Source organism: Babylonia areolata, chromosome 22, assembly GCF_041734735.1.
Source record: "Babylonia areolata isolate BAREFJ2019XMU chromosome 22, ASM4173473v1, whole genome shotgun sequence".
Taxonomy (NCBI): Eukaryota; Metazoa; Mollusca; class Gastropoda; order Neogastropoda; family Buccinidae; genus Babylonia; species Babylonia areolata.
Genome location: NC_134897.1, coordinates 8602402 through 8609901, shown reverse-complemented (window position 1 = coordinate 8609901; position 7500 = coordinate 8602402). Strand labels below are relative to the sequence as shown.

Here is a 7500-nt window from a genome sequence, read left to right as displayed (position 1 = left end):
TGCGTTCGACAGCTACGCAGTCAGGGTCGAAGTCCGAGGGATGCCACAAACTCGGACGTCCGGTGAAGATTGGCTACCGTCCCCCAGAGCTTGGTGTTGAGGTCAGCACCCCCAGGCCAGGACTGCTGCCGCATCTTCTCATACACGGGGCAGTCTTGGAGAATATGGGATGGTCAGCCTGGCCGCAATCACATAGGGATGTGGCTGCCACTCCAATCCTCTTCAGGTGTGCTCGGAGGCCGCACTGTCCTGTGCGAAGGCGGTAGATGGTAGTCTGGTGTCTCCTCTCCAGTGTCCTGATGGGATCTTGGTGTGCCTGGTAGCCTCCGTTCAGGGTGACCCAGCCTCTTCGGAATCTGCTGCGGAGGAGAGTTTTGCTTCCTCATACGTGGCAGGAAAGGTTGGCTGTGTGAGCTGGCTTCCTTCCTTAGCAAGGTGGTCTGTACGCTCGTTGCCTGGGAGGCCTACATGTGCAGGCACCCACTGGAGGGTCGTTGGGGCTGTTTGAGTAAGGGTTACGAGGGAAGCCTTAAGGGACTGGATCAGTGGACCAGGATCAGGGGAGTCAAGGGCCTGGAGTGTGGACATGGAGTCAGTGAGGATGGAGATGCTGCCAAGGGGCTTTCCACAGAAGGAGAGGAATTCTGCTGCTTTTTTAATGGCGCGTTTCACTCGATTCCTCGCCCAACCAAGCTGTTTCAAGCATATTTAGATATTCGTTCTATTATTCGTTTGTTTGTTCGTTTGTTCAGCGCATAAAATGTTGAGAGTGACAATACATGATACTAAGTCAACAAAGAATGAAAAATGAATACGGTTAAAAACAAAAGACATATCGTAGGAAATCCAAATGAAGGTACATCGATGAATAAAGACAAAACAATAAGAAGAGGAATAATAATAATAATAATGACAAGAATGATAACAACAGGAACAACGATATTATTATTACTACTACTACTACTACTACTATTGCTATTATGAATTTAAAACACATTGTGATACTACTTCGTCGTTCGTGGGCTGCAACTCCACGTTTACTCGTATGTACACGAGAGGGCTTTTGCGTGTATGACCGTTTTTACCCGGCCATGTAGGCAGCCATACTCCGTTTTCGGGGTGATAATGAAAGCGGCGATTCAGTAGCGCTGACACTAGGAAACACCGAAGACTGATGACGGTAGTTTGAGGACGGAGTGCGAGGTGGGAAATGTACTGGAGGGAGGAACAGGGAGGTGGGGAGGCTTTAAAGCTTTGCCCGAGACAATTAAGCGATTGGAAACGTTTCAGCCTCAGACAGGATCGTTGAAAGGGGGGCGGTGCCTGGACTGAAACTGGTTCTCGGGGGAAAGTGGTTCTGACCACAGACCCGTCTCCCGAGGATACGCCGCAAAGGGAGGGGAGGGGAGGGGGAACAGAGTTGTAAAACCACACAGAGACGCGCCGGACCCTGGGCACTTTAGTGCAGGGTTCAGGGGCTCTGGACACACGGGTATTTGAGACCCTGGCGGGACTGGGCACGAGGCGTAATGATGTGAAGGATTTGGGTACAGTTTTGGGTAACCCGTGGTCCAGCGTACCCGACGAATTCTGTTTAATAATTGATGTGACTGGACGATCCGGTTCGACGGCAGTAAAATTGATATTCCCTGGGCAGAACACGAGTGCTATTTACATGATAATGGGTCCATAGGAAAGTGGGCTGGAAGCTGGCAAATGGCCTATTGGTCTATCTGCTTCCGCACTTATGCTTCATGGAACCGCTTGATAGACTCCTGTGGGAACTATCCGGTGCCATGTGGTGCTGTGGAAATAAGAAGAGCTGTGTGGGTGTTGTGTGACAGTACAGGAGAGCTGTTCCTGCAGGGCTGTGGATACCACGAGTTGTGTGAATGCAGTAGGATCATAGGACTGAGAAGTGTAACTGAACGTAGTCATCGTGTGGAACTGAGGAAAAAGTTTTACGTGTGAACATATTATCAGGCGCAACAGAAAGATGGGTGAGATGCTGGACCGGTATGAATTATTCAAAGATGTATCATGTTTGTGTGTCCTTACTGAGAGATTGCAGGCTTTGTCCATGTCCTGTCTCCTTTGTGCCCCTCCACCCCCATCACCACGTGACCTCCCTTCCCAGTTCTCGTGTGCTGTTACATGACCCTCCCCGCCCGCCCCCCCCCCCCCCCCAAACACACACACCCTCCTCTTACTGTCCCCATCCATGTTCCCCCAGAGATTGTATAGATGGATCTGTTGTACACCGTGATGTGATTGATTTAGAATTCATAGCGGTTGAGTTGTTTTCCAGTGTTGGATTGTTTTCAGTTTGAGGGGTTGTATGCGTGTGGTTGTGTTTGTGTACGTGTGTGTTAAAGCAGTGGTATTTATTGATTCTGACATGTATTTGGTTTAACAAGTAGGCCAGGATTTCCTTCCGGCAAACTTTTATCATTAGCGTGCTTTGTTGTCCATTCTCTCTCTCTCTCTCTCTCTCTCTCTCTCTCACACACACACACACACACACACACACACACACACACTTTCCTCCCGTCTCCCCATCACCCTCTGTTCTATCAGCTGTCTGCAAGCCCCTCTGCCTCTCTCTCTCTCTCTCTCTCTGTTAATCGTGGGGCACAAAATACTCTTTTTAGAAGGTAAGAATAAAGGCAGAAGGGAAAGCAAGAATTCGAAGACTGCCCCGTTGCCAAACTTAAGGCTTAGCTGTTAACACAGTTGTCTAGTGCACGACGACACACGAACTTGAAGGGGGAAAGCCTGTCCGGTCTGTTTTTAAGCCGCCAAAGAGACAGTGGTATTGGCACGGCGGCAGCAAGGGGGCTGAAGGGGAATGACATTATCAGCACGACCACTTCAAGTCCGTGCACGTCCTCACAGGCTGTTCGTGTCTACCTGGATTCCACAACACAGAAAACTCACACTTCAAACTGGTGTGTGTGTCGGGGGGGGGGATGATGAAGTTGAGGAGGCGAGGATGGGGGAAGGGAAATGGAGGGATCTTGTGCTTACAGCATTCTGCATCGGGAGCAAAGGCTATGAGTGTGTGAGGTTGGGGTGTGGGGTTGCAAAAGAAGAGAGTTGTTTATGGGGGACAGAAATCAAAGTGTGCAGGCTGAACACAAAATTCACTTCTTTAAAGAAGCATCCATGATGACAGCATGTAGAACTGACTACCTCGGCCCCCACACATGTACATTGATGGAAATGCATTGAATAATTGAGTTTTGAATTAACATTAGCAGACCAATAACGAATACACACAAATATATCATAATTGAATCGTCTTTGCTGGTCACATCATTTTCATCAAATTATACCTCCTGACACCACATGCATGTACAAGGTTCGTAGGGTCCTTTTAAGTCCTTAGGAATTGGATTTTGGTCAAAAGGCCTTTTAAGTGCTTTGATTCAGCAAGTTGGTCCTTTTAACTCATCAGGAGGTCCTTTTAATTTTTGAAAGGTACTGTTAAGTCCTGTTTTATGAAGAGAAAGAGACTTGAGAACGAAACTTAAACACCTTCGACACCAAAACCGCAAGTTGCAAAGCGCGTTGAAAGATGCCGACGCGATCGTCTGAAACTCAGTACTTACTGTAGGAGGATACAGCCTGTAGGCCTAGGCCCTAACAGTAGTGCGCTTTCTGCTCGGTGGCAGACGCGAAGCGTGGTACAGTGGCTGTAAGTCACGCCTGCTGCTGCTGCTTTGCTTAGGCCTAGCCTACAGTGACGTGAATTGCAAAGACTAAATACGACAGTCAGATGGGATTAGCTGTTCTTCCGTTTATGAGAGGTAAGTGTTTGCTGTTCTGCATGTCAAATAGATTGGGGTGTACTGTAAAGTCATGTCGGCAAAGGTCCTTTTAAACTGATTTGAGGTCCTTATAAAGTCCTTTAAAGGTCCTTTTTTGGCTTCATGCCCACCACATGGGAACCCTGATGTAGGTTTTAGAGTCATCCAGTTCTGAATGTTCAGGAAGCAGTCGGATGTTTCTTGCAAGAGCGATGACAGTTTTTCAGGAGTATCACTCTTCTGGAGTAGTGTCATCAGCATAAGAATGATGACTGATATTATAGCAGTTGATAATTTCAGCAAGAGGTACAGTGTAAAGAGCACTGGGCCTAAAACAGATCCCTGTGGGATTCCAAGTTCGATTTTAACTGGTTCAAACTGGTTTGAATCAGTTGAGAAAAGTGCATGTGGAAGACTGAATGACTGGAAGTAAAAAGAAGCTGCCTGGTCCGATGTCAGTACAAAAAAATGGCCTGATGTGTGGATTGGTGCAGTTCCACATTGAGCCAAAGCAGCAAACGATCAAAAACGTAACGTCACTGCACAAATGAAATGATGGAGTCTCCCGTCGGTCCGACGGATGAGTAGGCAGGCAGGCTTATCTGTTGGTGTGGGCCCTCATATGGGAGAAGAGGCCGATTCTGGATGCGCAGCACTTCCCACAGGTGTTGCAAGGGAAAACGTCTCCAGAATTTGAGGCCTGCTTCCTTCACTCACGCTTCTCCTTAATGGCCAGCGTTCTCTGCCCCAGCGTTCTCAAATGAAATGTACACTAACTTAAAACGTCAGTGAGAGCTCACGTTGCCGTGAAATTCCTCCTTAATGTTAAAATCGCAAAATTTAAGGAAATGAGAGTGGATCTCCCTTATAAGTAATAAAATGGATATTCCCAGAGCAGGCCATGAGTGCTCTATATATGTTGATAGCCTCCCAGTGGGTCCATCACAGAGTTGTCTAACAGTTGGCAAATGGCTTTATTATTATTATTATTATTATTGCGATCCACTCATTTTGCACTTCTGCTCAATGTAGCCATTTGCTACCCCCAGCCCCAGTACCTCATGGGGAATGGATTGCTGTGACAACTCTGGTGTCGAGACACAAGTGAGCTATTTTTTTTATTCTGACGAGTTGTATAAACTGTGTATGTATACAAATATGGGACAGTTATAATGTGAATAACACACACACACACACACACACACACACACACACACACACACACAGATTGGAAACATGGGTACTGGATTGCAGCACAATATGACTTGGGAACGTTCGTTGATTCATTTATAGTCTGTTTATCTAAGATGATATTAGACTGACGACTTGGAAACAGAGCAGTAGGGATATTATAAAATGTTCATATTTTTATAGAATAGGAATACATTACACAGCAAAAGGAACAGGGTTGTGGAAACATGCATGGTGAGTGAAAACAGTAGAGTAACAAAGAGCTGTGTGAATTCTATAGCAATGAGGGGATGTGTGTGCGGGTAGTGTAAACATGGATCTAAAAGTGTTTTTGATCTCCATTTGAACATAAGAAATTCATTTCAGAATATATCATTTTACGTCTCTGTGGGCCACCTTTGTGTGGGCACCTGTACACTCAGAGATGCCCCACACTGGTACACGATCATGACATAATGTAAGTGTATGAAGTCCCCCACCCCACTCCTGCCTCTCCTTGTACATGTCTGACCCCACCCCCTACCCCAGTTTCTTGAGGTGTTACTGCATCCCCTCCCACAGCTGTCTCTCTCCCTTGTCATTCCCAGGAGAGTCTGGATCCTGTTTCCCGTGGCATGATTTCAGATTTTAGATTCAAAGCGATTATGCTGTCTGGGGTTGCTTTGACTGTGTGTGTGTGTGTGTTGGCCTGCGCACGTATGTACAAGAGCATCGGTATTTGTTTCTGGACACGTTTCACTTTATGCAAAGATTATACACACACGCGCGCACACACACACACACACACACACACACACATAGAGGCATTTCTTTCATTGCCTTTGATAGTCACACACACACACACACACACACACACACACACACACACACACACACACACACACAGGCATTTCTTTCATTGCCTTTGATAGCCACACACACACACACACACACACACACACACACACACACACAGAGGCATTTCTTTCATTGCCTTTGATAGCCACCCCCCCCCCCACACACACACACACACACACACACACAGGCATTTCCTTCATTGCCTTTGATAGTCATATCAGCATGGAGATGACGTGGGCTCTTTCAGACCTCTTTCAAACTTGAAATAGTATTCTCACTCTTTTCCTTCACTGGGATTTTCCTCTTACGTTGGTGTGCTTCTGCCGTTTCAAAATTCTGGCGATAGTGGTGTTGTCAGTATTGTAGCCATTTTCTTTGTTTCGGGGGTGGGGGGGGGGGGGGGTTGCGACGTAATTGTATTTAATTCTTTTTCTTCAGGTTTGATGGTGGTTTGTATGATTTGACGCAGTTGTCTTTTCCTTTTTCGTTTCTGCAGTGTCTTCAATCATTGTGTGATCCGGTGCAGTTGACTGAGATGAGATTAAAGCAGTGAAAATAAAGACCAACTCCTAACCTTGGCCACACATAATATGCTGCTGTCTCCCCTGGCCTGTCTTTCTCTCTCTCTCTGCCTGGTTGTTGTTTTTGGGTTTGTTTTTTTTTTTTACTCTCTCTGTCCCTGTCTCTCTGCCTTTCTCTTCCCCCCCCCCTCTCTCTCTCTCATCCACTCAGCCACCCATACTTCTAGTCATCCACATACATGCAAAAAGAACATGACAGACGCTGACCCAAATTCACCAGTACACTAAACATTCAATAAAAGTGAATAAATGCAATCAACAAAAAAAGAGAAAATAGAAAACGAGCTTTATCAACAAAACTAAGGCTTAGCTGTTAACACAGTTGTCTAGCGCACGACGACACACGAACTTGAAGGGGGAAAGCCTGTCCGGTCTGTTTTTAAGCCGCCAAAGAGACAGTGGTATTGGCACGGCGGCAGCAAGGGGGCTGAAGGGGAATGACATTATCAGCACGACCACTTCAAGTCCGTGCACGTCCTCATAGGCTGTTCGTGTCCACCTGGATTCCACAATACAGAAAACACACTTCAAACTGGTGTGTGTGCGGGGGGGATGGATGAATCTTGTGCTTGCAGCAGTCCGCATCACGAGCAAAGGCTATATATAGACGTGAACCCCTCACATGACAATTGACACCCCTTTCCCTGCCTCCTCTGGACTGTGTGATATGCAGAGGTTCTGTATGCTCATCATGCTTTTTGATACATTTAAAGAATCGACAGAACCATAGTAATTCTCGTATACATTCAGCTGCTAATGTCGTTTCTTTGTACGCAAATAAAGTGAAAGCAGTGTGTAACATTACTTTGTGGCGACGTGTTCTGTGTGGAAAAGTAAAGTTGTATACAACAGGTTAGAGTGACGCAATGTAAAGGTAATGTCAAATCCATGTTCTGTAAAGTATAATGCAGCACCACACTACAAAAAAAAAAAGCTGCACCATTGTTTACAGCAGATTGTACTACAGTACAATTCAGAGCAGTACCGTAGCAGGCCGTGCAAAACAGGCCAAGACTGAGTTGTATGAATGATCTCGACATTAATTTTGCTTACTGTTAAAAATTTTCCGAAGTCTTCACTAA

The 7500-nt window shown here is 46.2% G+C and overlaps 1 protein-coding gene and 1 long non-coding RNA gene across 2 annotated transcripts in view; one reads left to right on the top strand and one right to left on the bottom strand.

Annotated features, from left to right (window-relative positions):
• LOC143297261 (lachesin-like) overlaps nt 1-7500 on the bottom strand; it is a 334679-nt gene that overhangs the window by 315411 nt on the left and 11768 nt on the right. The window lies entirely within an intron of this gene.
• The window catches only part of LOC143297262 (uncharacterized), a 29572-nt gene continuing 25767 nt past the window's right edge, over nt 3696-7500 (top strand). The window contains exon 1 of the long non-coding RNA XR_013057237.1: nt 3696-3809. This is a non-coding gene — a long non-coding RNA (uncharacterized LOC143297262). The remainder of the gene's footprint in view (nt 3810-7500) is intronic.